This window comes from Otolemur garnettii, unplaced genomic scaffold (assembly GCF_000181295.1).
Source record: "Otolemur garnettii isolate 467f Iridium unplaced genomic scaffold, OtoGar3 scaffold00331, whole genome shotgun sequence".
NCBI lineage: Eukaryota > Metazoa > Chordata > Mammalia > Primates > Galagidae > Otolemur > Otolemur garnettii.
Genome location: NW_003852726.1, coordinates 146,694 through 162,101, shown reverse-complemented (window position 1 = coordinate 162,101; position 15,408 = coordinate 146,694). Strand labels below are relative to the sequence as shown.

Genomic DNA, 15,408 nt, shown 5'->3' with positions numbered 1-15,408 from the left:
ACCTTTTAGCACTGAGGTTTTAGGGACTGTGACTTTTCTCGGGTTCTCTACTCAGACCTTAATAGTACTGGGGAGGTGGGTAATACACATATAAGTTTTTACTCTTCCCTGTGACATTTTCCCTCCCTTTTCCCAAAGTCCAAAGTCCAATTAAGACAAATCCTTCGAGGAGTTTCCTCAGGCTTCAGCTGTGCGTTGGCCAGCCAGCTCCCAGTATGTGGCTAGAGCAGGGTATGTTGACTGTCTTAAAAGTTACCTTTACTTCCCAAGGGGCAGTGAAGTCCTATTCAGCCAACTGTGATGACTCCAGGTGAGGATTCCTTCCACCTTAACTGCTGTGCATGTGGTCAGGATGATGGTGGAAAGTCCTTTCTACCCTGTTTTCAGGGGGACCAGTTCTAGACCTAGACTTGGTCCCCTTGATCCTCCAGAGAGAAAAGATGTACAGACACAAAAGACTAAACAGAATATGGTTAATTACCCCAGTGGAGAATTTCCTTGCTACTCTTTCTAGGGTTTTTGTCTTTTCAGCTCAGTCTTTCCCAGTTCTTTTAGGAGTTCCTGCTAAATTGCAGAGAATTGACAGAGGCCTCTTTAAACAACACCAGTGGCAAGGCCTGTATCCAATTAAGCTTCGCTTTCTGGCAGAGTTTACTAATTTCTGCTTTAATGGTCCTGTCCATGCACTTTACCCTATCTAAGCTTTGAGGCTTATAAGTTATTCAAAGCTTTAGCTTATTATTTGCACTAGTTCTGTTAAGAACACTAGCCCATTGTCAAATTTAAACCAGAGTGGCAACATAAACCATGGTATGATTTCTCTGGGCAATACCTTTGCTAATTCAGGAGTCCTTTTTCTCCTGGTGGGGAAGGCTTTTATCTATTCCAAGTCTGATAAACCATCACCAGCAAGTACTTGTTCCCTTTAAACCTGGGCATTTCAGTAAAGTCCACCTAGAAATTCTCGAAGGGTGTTGCTCTATACAACTGGATTCCTGGGGGGTACAGTCACATAACTGCTTCCATCAATATACGTATTCCAGTCTTCATCTGTTCAAGGCTGGTAACACAAGTCAGGTCTGCTAGAGTACACATTATCTATGAATTCCACACAGTCATGCTCAGTTTCTCTTCCATTGGCTGGAAGGAGTGTGGCTGGGTCCAAGGTGTTCTTACATTAGAGAGTAAAAAATGTCCTTTAGTGTTCATTAAAGTGACCACAGAGTGGGGTACTTTTACTCTGAGAACTTGCCCTAGAGTCAGCTTATCGGCTTCTTGCGTGAGGAGAGCAGTAGCAGCTAGAGCCCATAAGCAGGGTGGCCATCCTTTTGCCACTCCATCTAACTGCTTAGAGAGGTAGGCAACAGACCTTGGCCAGGACCCAACCAGCTGGATTAACACGCCCACAGCCATCTTATCTCTCTCTGAGACATACAGAGTGAAGGGCTTGGTTAGGTCTGGCAGTCCCAGTGCAGGGGCAGTCATTAGCCTCATCTTTAGCTGGCAGAGGACACGTTCCTGTTCTCTTCCCCAATCTAAGGGCTTTCCTTCCTCTCCTTTAGTTGCCTTATATAGAGGTCTAGCCAAGATGGCAAAGTTGGGGATACAAAGATGACAGAAACTGACTGCGCCTAGGAATTCCCGAACTTGCTTTCGGCTTGTGGAGGTGGGGAGGCAACTAATAACTCATTCCCTCTCCATGCCTAGATTCCTCCCTCCCTGCTGGATAATAAATCCTAGATAAGGTACTCGACGCTGGCAGATCTGGGCCTTTCCCTTAGAAACTTTATAGCCACATACCTCTAGATGTCATAATAGGCAATCTGTACCTTGAGCACAGCCATGGGGGGTTATCTTTCATCCAGACCTGCAGCCACCACTGGGCCAGTTTGGGCCTCATTTCTTTCCTTGGCTGAGTCACAAACAACCTCCACTCCTTCTCCTGAGGCATGGTCAAGGCCAACACCAGACCTGGTTTGGGCAGTTGTAGCTGCATATTTCCTCATGGCCTCTTATGGAACATTTCTGAGGGAGACAAAAGGCTTGTTCAGCTGTGGCTCATATTGCTCCTATGATGTTAATCTTGTGGTCTGATAGAGGGGCTACTGGCTGGGTGACCACCGAGTGTTCAGCCCCAGTATCAATTAGAAAGTCAATGTCCTTGCCCCCAGTCCTTACTTGGACCATGGACTCTCTGAGGGCAGCTGAGTCTGGCCTCCTTCAGTCTAGCAGAGCCTCTCCCACTAAGTTATAGAGGGCTCCCTTCTCTTCAGGTTCGGTGGCCTCTGTCCCAGAACTTTTCACACTTCCTTGCCTCTGGGGACACTCATTCTTTCAATGCCCTGTCTCTCGGCCAGTTGAACAGTGATCCTTTTGCAAGAGGGGACTCCTAGGTCCCCTACTTCCTTGCACTCCTTGACCTTGTCCTCTTTGAAAGGGAGGGGTTCTTCCCCTCTTGCCTTTCAGAGCTGCAGCTATGAGATTGGCCCTTCACTTCATGTGCCTGTCTTTCTCTCTAGGGCTCACTGCTTCCTGATTCACAAAGACCCTTAGTGCTATTTCAAGGAGTTGTGAGGTATTTATACCTGCAAACCCCTCCTGCTTCTGCAGTTTTTGCCATATATCCTCAGCACTTTGGCTAACCAGGGCCATATTAACCATCCTCTAATTCTCAGGGCCCTCAGGGTCAAAGGGAGTGTATATCCAAAACGTTTCACATAACCTTTCACAGAACTGGCCTGGGCTCTCAGTCTTTCCTTGGAGAACCTCATTTACTCAAGCCAAAGTGGTAGTTTTCTGTGTCCCTTTCTCAGCCTCTGCAGCAATGTCTCTCAGTATCAGATCTGCCAATATCTTCAGCACCACTACTCTAGGTTGGGTGGAAAGCACTTTCCCTTTCTGTCCCTGTGTTACTAGCACTGTTGTGACCTGCCCTCCCAACCAGGGTGGTGGGTTCACTACTAGCTGTAGTCAGGTATCTATGTACAGAAACTGCTCAGTGTGACCCCCCCTTTCCAGTAACTCTGTGCCATACCTTAGACACTAGGAATCTCTCTAAACTTCCCTCTGATGGCCATTCAATCCCAAAGTGGGCCATTCCTGTTCACAAAGACTTCTTAGCTTTCTTGGTGACATAGTCACCCCATAGTCACTTACAAATCCCTTAAAGTGCTTCAACATGGTAGTCAGTGGGGTGGGCTTCCCTTGCTTGTTCCCCATTTCTAGTCAAGGTCTCCCTCCCAAGATGCGCATTCACACCACACTCTTTGGCCAGTCTCTTAGTCCCATTTAACAGTTCAATTTACTAAAACAGGTATGACTCATTTTATGAGGTGACAGTACAGACAAGGCTAGGATCTAATACAGGTGGACAACAGCCTCTTTTTTTCCTTTAAATTATTTTTCTCTCTCTCCACTTTCTCTCTTTATTAAAGACAAATTACAGTAGAACCAACTCAGTTGCCAAAGTAAACTGTACCTTCAGTATACTGATTATTTTCATAAAGCGCAGGAAGACTAATTATTAGCCATCTAGACTCTTTGGCTTTGCTGGAACATTTTATAAGGAATTTTCAGGCCTGACTTCCTCAAAAGCCTTTCATGAGCCCAGGTTTCATCTGTTCCATAAGATACTTGTATGCACTGAGTAAATTCCTCTTCTCTTGAGGTCCCCAAGCACATTTCAATTTCCAGACCCATCAGCAAGTGACCTTCATTACTTACCACAGATCAGGAAAGATTACTGATGGGTATCTGGCTAGTTTTCCAAAGGGCTTTCTTTATTGGCCTTATAAAGTCAACCTTAATTCCTTAACACAGTCTAGACACGTCTGGAAAAGGCATTCCAGCCAAAGCCTTGGTAAAATACCAGTGCCTTCATCATGTCCTATAGAACAAAACATATTCTTATTGAACTTATGCAAATAACTGTATTATCAGAAATTGAGAATACTTACAAATGGCTTTCAAATTCCATAGAAATCAAGGAGAGAGAAACATACATGTTTCAAACTCTGCTCATAAGTACATACATTGTTTGAAAAGCTACAAATAGCTCAAAAGGCAGAGAATTATTTTCTTGACTTCTGGAAAACAGAACACAGAAAGAACCAATAATACTTTGAACAGAAAGCTATAAAAAACTAGTCTAGTTCCATGTAACTGATTTCTGTTCTGTTTGAAGTTAGGTTATTCAACTTACAAAGACATCAGGAATTTGCATTTGAGAGAATTCGTCAGCCTCTCTTAATATTTCTTTTTCTTTTTAGGAAAAAGTTTGGACTCAGCCAGTTACATTAAAAAAAAAAACCACTTTCTTTTTTAGATGAATTAAAATTATTACTGACAATATAAGTTAGGACAGACCAATGTCTTAAATGTTAGGACAGGCCAATGTTTTACAGTATTGGAAGACATATATAACCTTAACCCATAAAAAATTAATCACCATTTCATACGTGACAATGTTTCTTATACATTTTTAATAAATCAAATAAGTTTAATTTGTTTTTCTATGCCTTTCAGGGGTCTTAATATTTCAAAAAGACCAAATGTAGAGTTGTGCTTTTTGTTTTCTGGACCGAGTTCAAACCTGCCAGTCTCGGTGCATGTGGCTGGCACTGCAACCACTGGACTATGGGCACCAAGCCCCAAATTTAGAGTTTCAATTTTGGAAGGTTTGTCAAATATCAAAGGCCTTAAAACATTGGTTCAAATAAGATTACATGCTGAAAGATTTTAAAGGAAATACATAGTCAATTGGATCACATGTAAATTCTTTCATAAATTCCCTTTTATGAGCTTCACTAACCTGCACAGACAATCTACAAACATTCTAAACCTTCTTTAACTTTGCCCTGCCTTTCACTTTCTTATACAACCATTCTGTTTCAGGACATAATTTATCACACAAGATTCTTTCTTTACACCATGCCATTCTCCTTTCTGTCTAATTTCTCTTACTTTCAAAAACTCACTTCCCACAAAATAAGATCTCAGTTCACTATGAAGTCACCCATTCACTCAGTCAAACTGATAATTAGCATGTTTAAAAAGCCAGAATCCTATCTTTTGACAAAGACTCAGTTTCTCCAACAATTTAAACAACCAAATGATTACATTTTACAAATGAGAGGTATTTCATGAGATATAACATTGATATAGGATTTTCCCACTCAGGGATGGACAGGGAACCCCCATTTTGAGGGCTCAGGTGAGCTCAGATATCAGACTCCCATCTCCAGGTACAAACCCTCTCAGCCCCAGCAAGGTCATGAACAAGCAGCCTGAAACCTTTTGGCTGGCTCCACCCGGACTAAGGAGCACACACCCTAATTCTCTCCCCAGACAAAAACTGCTGCAAAGACCTAATAAACTTGCCCAAGGTGAGGGGATGCATTCATTCATTTGCCAGAACACCTATTCAGTTTGTAAAGGTATTTTTCCATCTACTAGTCCTGGCCAAAATATCTCTCAGGGCAACTATTTACCCCTAGACAAAGGACTCATACAGGAAACCTCTGACCTGTGCCTCCTCCCCCCTTCCAGCGGCTGTCTGCTCTGGAGCCCTGTTGCTGATATTGATACAGCCCCACAAAACACGAGATTTATACTTCCTCCTGCAGATTTTCAAGGACCATCCAGAGCTCACCAGAATGCCTGAACCACAACACTTTCCAAGGCACAGCCCCTCTGCCAATAACTCTGGTACTCCACTTCATGTGCATGCCCTTCAGTCCAACAAAATCCCATTTTATCACTGATCTGTGGCCCACAGGCTCAATTCTCAAATTCCTGAGACCAAAGAATCACTGAAGAAATTCCAGTGACAAAACTACAAAATCCTTTCTAATGTCTTTTCATTTTGCCCCGAGATGGACTTAGCCATGTTGCCACCGCCAAGGACAGAAAGCAGAAAACCTGAACTTCCAGTTTCTCTCAGAATATCCAGAGGGCAAAGTTGGAGTAGGCAAGAAGGGCACACTCACACATTCATTTCACCCCATGAATGGGGGGGGGGACAAAACCCCACCTATTATTACCCATCTCAGTCATTCACCAAGCACTCACATGCACACAATCCTAAAGCATTTCTTAACCTGGGCAGCCTCAATTTCTCGCTCGAGCTGCCACTTAGCCATAGGAGGCAAACCAATACTCCCCTAAGGGCCTGTGATGGGACATCCAACTCCACTCTCAGAGTTCTCTCAGTCACATCACATCCACACACTCTCACACACCTCTCAACAGACCTGCTGGCAATCTAATGCCCAAGGAGGTGATCAGGCTCCTCTTCCACTAAAACTGTAATGGGCCCCAGTGGATCCTACCTTGCCTTAGATATCTCCCTGTGTAGGTTGTAGGTACCTGTCCCTGCATGCCAGTTCCTCCCAGTGTTTGACTCCTTGAAGACCCATCAATGGGGTCCTTTCTCAGCCCAGTCAAGGCATCCACACAGGGAAGCCAAACTGCCTCCCTGGTGCACTCAGTGGTTCACATCACCCAGGCGGATTAGGGGCCCCCACATGGGTGTCCAGAGGATTCATGGCAACTACCAGGTGCATGTTCTCTCCAAGGGTGATCTCGCTTCCTGGTCAGGGAATGAAAAATGTTGCAGGAAGATGAGGCCCAACAGAGAGAAAGAGCACCCAAACACCATGTTTATAAGAGGAAGGGCTTTATTCATTGGCTGGGAGCTTATGGCATAGAAGATTTCCAAATGGCCGCACTCCCCAGCTGGCTTGGTCTTTCCCTTTTTATTGACAGTCAAAAAGTTCCAGTCTACAGGTACCCTTTCCATTGGCCAGTTTGAATCAAGCGGGAGATGCTAGTCCAGTTCCTACAGAACTACAGGATTTCACAGAACTTGGAAATTTCCAGGTTACAAATTCCTAAGAGTTGAGTCACCATGGAGAAGACCCAGCAGGTGTAACCTCATGATCTTGAGAAGACCTGTTCTCCCAGACCTCACCCGTCTCAGGTATCCTCTCTCACTGTAAACCTTATTTTACCTGCTGCTGCTCTGTGCCGGGGGTACCACCTCTCCCTTTCTGCACAGTTTCTTCAGTCCACCATTTTCTCCTTACCCCCATGCCACAGAATCAGCACAGACCTGCAACAGCATGTGCCCTGTCCACACCTCTCATGAAAATGCCCAAGAATCTGGACTCCATGGGGGACAGGTTTCCAGACCTTGTAGTGAGATTGGTGGGGAGTGCTGGGAGTTCAGAACTGCAGGTAGAGAATATATAGTTTTATGCCTGGCAAGAGAGTGCCATGGCACCCTAGTAGGAGAAGGAGGTCCAGTTTTTAGAGGGTCTCTCCCATGGGATAAAATGGGAGGACATTTAGGCTCTGCTCACTTGTTTGTAGAAAGTATACTGCAAGCCGTTCTCAAGGGGGAGGGGACTCCTTTCCACTTGGCAATGGCTTTTGTATCCTTGGGGTCACAGCTTGCCTCAGCAGGGTTGATGTGCATTCTTCAATCTTCTCTCGGCTCATCTCCAAATCATCAGCTTCCTTGCTAAACTTCTGTCCTTTAACTCTCCTTCTGGATGAGAGCTGCTGTGGAAAGCTGGCTCCAGTTGACCATATTCCTCCATCCCCCCCCACCCAAGTCCATTAATTCTTTATAAGTAAAGTCTTCTGCAGTAGCTGCCTTAGGGGAGTTCCTCTGTTTTGTTTTTTCATGGTTTCTGAATTTTCTGTTGGTTTCTTCTCATGTGTTCTTTCTTCTTGTTCACTTCCTTGTCCTCCATTTTCCTTCTAACTGCCTCCTTTGTTTCAAACAGAAGTCCTTGCTCTTGATGACAGTATGCTGCAATATGTTGCTGGGACACCAGATGGTGTGGTAGCTTTTTTAGGAGACAGAAAGCATAGCCAGCAACCTCTATGGTCCTTATTCCAAACTTACTTGTCTTTGGTGATACCTGATTGTTTCTTTAGCATTCAAACCCTGCCAGGTTGGAATCTTAAAACTCACAAGACTCCATCAGGGGCAGGCCTCACAGGGCCCCCTGATGCAAGTTCTGGAGTGTGGGACTCATTCAGCCTGTCCTAAGAGTGGAGTTTTGATTCAAGAAGGTGGAATTAAGATGGCCAAGCTTTAGGACCCTGCTTAGACCTTCTCACGACCTTCCCACAATGGCAGTCCCCTGGCCACCAAGAAGACCTTCCCAGTATGGCCTTGCCAGCTACCACATCTATAGTAAATCCACTCCAAACGGCATTCAAATCTGGTTGCTATATATGTTCAAGTCTTCCCACTATTCCAAGCTTTCCATTGAACACACAGCTTCTCCCAAGAACTGAAAATTCCAGAAAGGCTTCCTCCCATGCCAAACCTCTTTGGGTGGCCAGTCAATCCCAGCCAGTTCCAATTATGTGCCTAATTCATCAGATTTCCAGCGCTCTGGATCATACAATGTATCTACCGCACCACCTCCTTGCTGTGCTCCCTGAGCTTTGACTCTGGGTAATGTCCTTGTCTCAGGTATGGCTGTGTTCTCTCTTTTTCCTCAGTCATTCTAGGAGAGGTAAACTGAACCATCCTTCTGGTTTGCCATCTTGCTCCGCCCTCTCACCTAGGTGTTGTAAAGACTTTAACCTCAGTGAAATTACCTACGTTCTTCAAGTTCACATAGCTGGTAGGGTTTGGTATTTTCCAAGATGAATTTGGGTCCCAACTGTATCTGATGCTTAACACCTTCTTTTTTCACTGTACTCTATTCCAGTTGTGAGCTGAATTCAGATCTCCCAGCACCCCAGCCCAGCTGCTTGGATCAGAGTAACTCCCAATTAGGGCACAAAGGAGATTGCCTTCATATCACTGGTTTCCCTGTCCCAAAGGTTTTCCATTCTGGCTGCTCTTCTTGGCCAAGGATGAGGTAGACTGTGGATTTCATATCATCCGGAGGAGCCATTAAGGATTGACGCAGGCTCGGCGCCTATAGCTCAACCGGCTAAGGCGCCAGCCACGTACACCTAAGGTGGCGGGTTCGAATCCCCAGCCCGGACCCGCCACACAACAATGATGGCTGCAACCAAAAAATAGCCGGGGCGTTGTGGCGGGCGCCTGTGGTCCCAGCTACTTGGGAGGCGGAGGCAGGAGACTCGCTTGAGCCCAGGAGTTGGAGGTTGCTGTGAGCTGTAATGCCATGGCACTCTACCCAGGGGGACAGCTTGAGGCTCTGTCTCAAAAAAAAAAAAAAAAAAAAAAAGGATTGACGCATAAGATGAGGTATGAAGAGGTCAGAAATATCAGAACTGTTTTTAGAAAAAAACAGCCACAACAGCTCTCCTTGGCGTAGTACTTATCTCTTTAGACTTTCACTGGTGCCCTGAAAACACTGGGCCAAAGCATTACAATGTTGTATTCCAAGGTAAATAGGCCTGGGTTCCCTAATGTCTAGATGCCAGCTGCTTGAAGTGCATCCATTCCCCTCCTAACCCTGGTTTCTCTGGATGATTTGATTCCAGCCATGTGACTTGGGGATGAGATAAGATTCAAGTTGATCTACACCCCCAAGGAAGTCAAACAAACATGAGCATTTATCTTAATCCCCCTCCTAGCTGGGTGACCTTTAGTAAATGTTTCTACTTTTGTGATCCTGTTTCCTTCCTCGTAAAATGAGATAATGGTACCTGCCCTGTAGGGTATCATAAGAGCAAATGCAGCAATACAGGAAACACATAGAACATGCAGTGAGCACTTAATTATGGCTAGCTTTTTTTCCAATACCACTGTCAAAGGGAATTGGAATGTGTTCAATCCTCAAGGCTGAGGTGGGATGAGACTGGCCTAGAAGTCTTTAATTTGGTCCATGTCACTCTGCCTAGATAAAATGTTTCCTGGATTAATATTACACTTATTCTTCATGCCCAGCTCTGCACATCTAGTCCTGTGTGTTGTCTCAGATGTCATCTCTAGACATTCTCCCCTCTCCACTCTACCCCAGCCTCTGTATGCTCAGAGACAGAGCACATGCTGTCTCTTCCTGTGATGGTGTTTTGCTAACTCCTGCCTGATCTCTAACTCTTCCAATCATTTACATGTATGTCTCCTAATCAGAGAGATCTTATTCTAAATTTCATTTCCTTATGTGTCATCATGGGTTTCCTCATCTGTTGTCCTCCCTACAGACTCCTTAAGGCAGACAATGTTTGTAGTGTTCCTTAATATATCCCCAAAGCCTAGCACAATGCCTACAACCTAGTAGGCAACTCAGCAAATGTGAGGATAGATGGATCAATGGATGTCTGGGTAGATGGAAGAAAGGATGGAGAAAGAAGAATAAAAGAGAGCCTGCTCTCTATGGCCATGGAAGAATCATATTTTGGACATACATAAGTAAGGTACTCAGTATTTTTAAGGAAAGATGAGTGGGTGAATGTGTGAGCAATGTGTGAACTTTGCCATGTTCACTGAGATAAAAACCTTGAGGAAGAGCAGGTGGGTAGAGGAAGAAGATGAGTTTCACTTGGACACTGCACCACCATGCCAAGTTCTCTGTCCTTGCAAAGAACTAGGAGTTCAGAGACACACCATATGCTATTCTACATTATGGGGGTAAATAATTAGGCATAAGCTACAAATCATATTCAAGAAAACCTAGGACTTTTTAAAAATTGTGTTGGTCATTTGGGGGGGGCACTTACTATATATCAAACTCCTTGCTAGGCCAGAAGCAGACATAAGGATGGATGTACCATGAGGTCTGCCCTCTGGAAGTCACAGTCTTGGGAGAGAGATAAATATACCCAGAAAAGTCTTCATTGTCTTCCTTAGACCTCACAAATAATTCTGTTGACTTTGCAGCCAAATCTAATATTATATTTCTGATCTTGGATCTTAAATTTAGTTATTGGCTTACCACAGGTATGTATGTTACTTAATCCTTCTGAACCCTAGTTTCCTTATCTGTAAAATGAGGATGAAAATATTAGTGCTTACAGCCTGAGGCTGTTGTGAGGATTAAGTAATAGGAGTAACAGTCTTATAGTTAATAATTATTACTAATTATTAATACTATAATACTAATAGTATTGAGTCTCAAAACCTCTGTCACTACCCATTTGATCCTGAAATCCCATTACTGGTCATCTATCCAGAAGGAAAAAAACCTTTTATTATAAAGACATTTGTACTAGGATGTTTATCGCAGCCCAATTTACAGTCGCTAAAATGTGGAAACAGCCTAAATGTCCTTCAATGTAGAAATGGATTGGTAAGCTGTGGCATATGTATACCATGGAATATTATTCAGCCATTAAAAAAAATGGAGATTTTGCAGCATTTGTACTATGGAGGTGAAACACATTATTCTTAGTGAAGCATCATAGGAATGGAGCAGTATGAATCCTATGTATTCAATTTTGATATGAGGACAATTACTGACAATTAATCACAAGGTGGGGCATGGGGGAAGCGGAGACCAGACAGAGAAGGAGGGAGGAGGGGAGGGAAAGGAAAAGAAGGAAAAAAAAGAAAAGAAAATACTGACTAATTCTCACATAAATTGGATTTAATTTTGACCAAAGTACATTACTTAAACATTCATTTTTAATTCAACTTGTTAATATGTTGTTTAGGATATTGCATCCTCATTTACAAGTGAAATACATTTGTAATTTCCCCTTTATAATAATATATTTTCTCCAATTTTAATAGCAGGTGTATCCAGATTAAATAGAATGATTTTGAAGTATTTCTTCTTTTTCTATTGTCTATAAGATTTGGCATGACCCGTTTTTTTAAATTATCTTTTACTTTTATTTATAAATATTAGTTGTCTATTTTTTGAGACTTTGGGACAAAAAATTAGAAGAAGTCAACTGATGACTCCATATTGAACCTCAGAGTCAAAGCATTCTATAATAGACATACTCTTGTTTGACAATGTGAATGTTGCTTCTTTGCATTATTATTATTATTGATTAATATTTTGATGCAACAATCATTTGATTTCTTTTCTGAATGTATTTATCTTCATTTGTTCTTTATGAGGTTTTTGTTTCTAGTTCTTATCTCAAAAATTGTTATTGTTATTAAATTTTAAGCCTTTTTAATTTTGTGAAAGCAAAAAAAAAAAAAAAAAAAAGAAGGACCCTCAGTTTCTATAACTCACCACCCAGAATCTTATGAAAAAATCTTCCCCTGCTAACATAAAATTAAATAAAAGATAAAAACCAAAAGCCTGGAAACTGACAAAGGCTTACTGAGTGAGAGCTGCTGTTCTGCTGATGGAGCAAATCTTCCTTCTCTTTCTTTGTTACTTCAATAAACTTGCTTTTTAAAAAAAAAAAAAAAAAAACCCTCCATTACTATGTACCTGGTGCAAGTACCTGGTGCACTGAGGAGGGGCTCAATAAACATTTGTTGAGTGAATAAATTGAGTAATTACAATATGGTAAATGCTGAGGAAATTGTTACTTAATAAACGATGTTCTTGTTTTTATTATTTAATCTTGGCAACTCTACAAGCTGGTTGTGACTGTCATAACCCCTTTTTTAGGTAATAAAACTCAGGCTCAGGGACTTTATGTCCAAAGTTTAAAGTAATGCTGTCAGTAAATTTTAGAGCAAGATCCAAACCCAGGCTGTCTGAGTTCAGAGCCTGAACTCTTAGCCCATTGGATGTACATTAACCATAAAGCCCACATCAGAGCATGAAATACATGTTCTCTGAATTTCAGAAGATGCTCATAGCCAGGCTTGGGCCTTTGGACTCTTTCCTGTACATAACAGGAGACCCTCAGAATATCTTGATATAAGCAGATGTTACTTATGAGATAATTTTGGCAGGGGGTAGGACCAGGATGAAGCTAGTGAGGGACTCAACTCAGGTACAAAATTTAAGGGGAAGCCAAAAAAAATCTCAGTTTTCAAGATAAATCAGAATTACTAATTTTTCTTTTTGCCTCAGGCTCCAATATCACCAATCAAAGCATTGTTACTCATCTTGTCTTTATTTGAAATTTTTGATATTTTCTTCCTCACAGATTTTTTGCAGTACTGAAAACAAATTCCATTAAAATGTTATTTTTCTTGAATACTGAGTTTTGGGGTGCCCCCTTAATTGTGCCCAAGGCAATATACCACATTTACCTGATTTAGTCTGCTCTTATCCCATGACTTGTTTATTTACATTTTTTCAAGGCAAATATTGTTTATTTACATTTGTTCAAGGCAGATATTGTTACACCTACTTCTCAGAGTTGTGGTAAGGGCCTGAAGAGATTCTGCAGGTGCAGCTTGGCTTTGTGAATGACAAACCCTATGACTCACACAGATATTCTCTGCTCTTGTGCAGCCAAGTCACCCCAGCAATACCCTTGATGCCCAGTTTGGCAGTGATGAGAGTCCTTTAGGATTTTCTCTCTAAATCTTAATTCTAGGGCATGCTATTCCCCCTCCTGTTACCTCCTTCACCACCTTCCATCCTCACTGCCTCCCCTATCCACTAAAGATAAGCATACAGAGTAACTTATTCCTAAATAAAAGTTCTTGAGCTAGAAAAATGCTCCAAGAATTCATTGCAAAACACAGTCTTATTCTTTGACAAAATCCATCCTGAGCTAGATGGCTGAAAACAAACATTGCTTCTTCCCCTGCTGTCAGAAAATTACCCATTACATTACAAGGCCTCCTGCAAAGGGTTGAAATATTTTTTTCCTCAGGGAAAATGAAACTCAGTCTCATATACTTCTGTTGGAACTCTTTCCAACCTCACTTTAAGGACATTTGCTATTCTGATTGTATAAGCCTAAGTCAGATACACACATGCTGGGATTTCTGAATATATTTATAAGAAAATCAGCATAATGCAAAGTTAATATTCAGAATGTGATTAATCCTAAAGCCCCATTCCATATTCCAATTACATCCACTGCTCCCCTCCATGGGCTGATTTTTGCTAACATGCATATGGAATCAATTGGAGCACCAGATATATGGAGGCTTCTGAAAGCATGGTGCTTCAACAGTAATAAGTTATATTCCTATTATGTGGTAGGCAATAAAAAATCTGATATTTATTTCTGCTGGATTTTGAGGAACTCTTTTGGAAAGAATCTAGGCTGCTGGAACACTGTGACAAACAAGTGTTTGTCAAAACATATTTCACAAACAAATGTTCCCTCTACAGTTTGACTATTTAGAGGTACTGGGGCCATCTTAGAAACCCAGCTCCAGTGTACTTGAAGGAATCAACCAGTGTCCCCACCTTTACTTTAGTTTCTAACAAGACAGGTACCTGATTCTCTCCTTCTGGAAAAAGCATAGGTTGTATGACCTTAGACAAGACCTTCAGATATATCTCAGCTTCCATTTATCCATTTGTAAAATGGGAATAGTGTTGTACCCCTGCAACCTGAAAGTATAGACTTGGACCCCCCCCCCTTATGTGCAATTTAATTGGAGACTTATTAAAGCTGTGCAGGGGACTGTTGCTCTGAGACAGACATCCCATTCCAGTAGAGGGCAGGTTGCCTTATATAATTTTTGTGCAAGCATACTACAGAAGTGAGACATGGTTGGTTGGGAGGGTTACAGCTTGGGTAGTCACAGATACAGCAATGATTACAGTTATGTAACAATGATTAATACAGCCTTGGTTGACAATGGACATATCTTAAATCACAATGGTTATAGTTATGTAACCATGATTAATATAGCCTTGGTGGATTTCCACCATTGTTCATCCACTGAGAACTTGGGGGTTTTTTTGGAAAACTTGGGACTTCCCCTGTTTTAACTTAGGAGGGTATGGGAATGGACTGGGAAAGCCTGTAGGGTGGGGGAATGGGCTGGAAGAGAGGGCAGAGGGCGGGGGAACTGGAGAGGATGGAGGAACAGTCTGGGAGTGCTTGCAGCATTCCCCACTGGTCTTCTTGGGGAATTAAACCCTTAATTCATCTGAATTGAAGATGATGGAGTTAATTCTGAGGGGCTTCGTGGTTAGAGCTGTGGTGTTTATGACTGTGGAATAAGGAGTTAAACTAGTGGAGTATGTGAACTAAGTTTCTTGGAGTTATTAAGTAGGAGACACCGCCAGAGGGTGGGAGAAGCTTGTAAGCTGGGTAACCTATTTTACAGCTACAGTTTTTACAGTAATAATTTCCTGCTCTTCTATAGGACTGTTTGTCTGAAGAAAAGTTTTTATGGCTTTTTTCTTCTGATCTTGTTGATTGTGGGGGTAGTGAATTTATGACTTCTTCTTTCTGACTTCAATGGCCAAGCTCAGTCTTGGGTTGGAGATTGTGTAGCTGCTGCTATAGTAGAACATGGTTAATTACTCACGTGGCTATTTAATTCAGTCTCTTTCAGTTCTTTTAGGACCTCCTGTTAAATTACAGAGGATTGACGGAGGTTTTCGAATAACACTTTTGGCAAGGCTTATATTTAATTAT

The 15,408-nt window shown here is 42.3% G+C and overlaps 1 long non-coding RNA gene across 1 annotated transcript in view; it reads right to left on the bottom strand.

Moving 5' to 3' along the window:
- Window positions 1-4,063: 4,063 nt before the first annotated feature.
- LOC111722726 overlaps window positions 4,064-15,408 on the bottom strand; it is a 15,667-nt gene continuing 4,322 nt past the window's right edge. The window contains exon 3 of the long non-coding RNA XR_002771423.1: window positions 4,064-4,085. This is a non-coding gene — a long non-coding RNA (uncharacterized LOC111722726). The remainder of the gene's footprint in view (window positions 4,086-15,408) is intronic.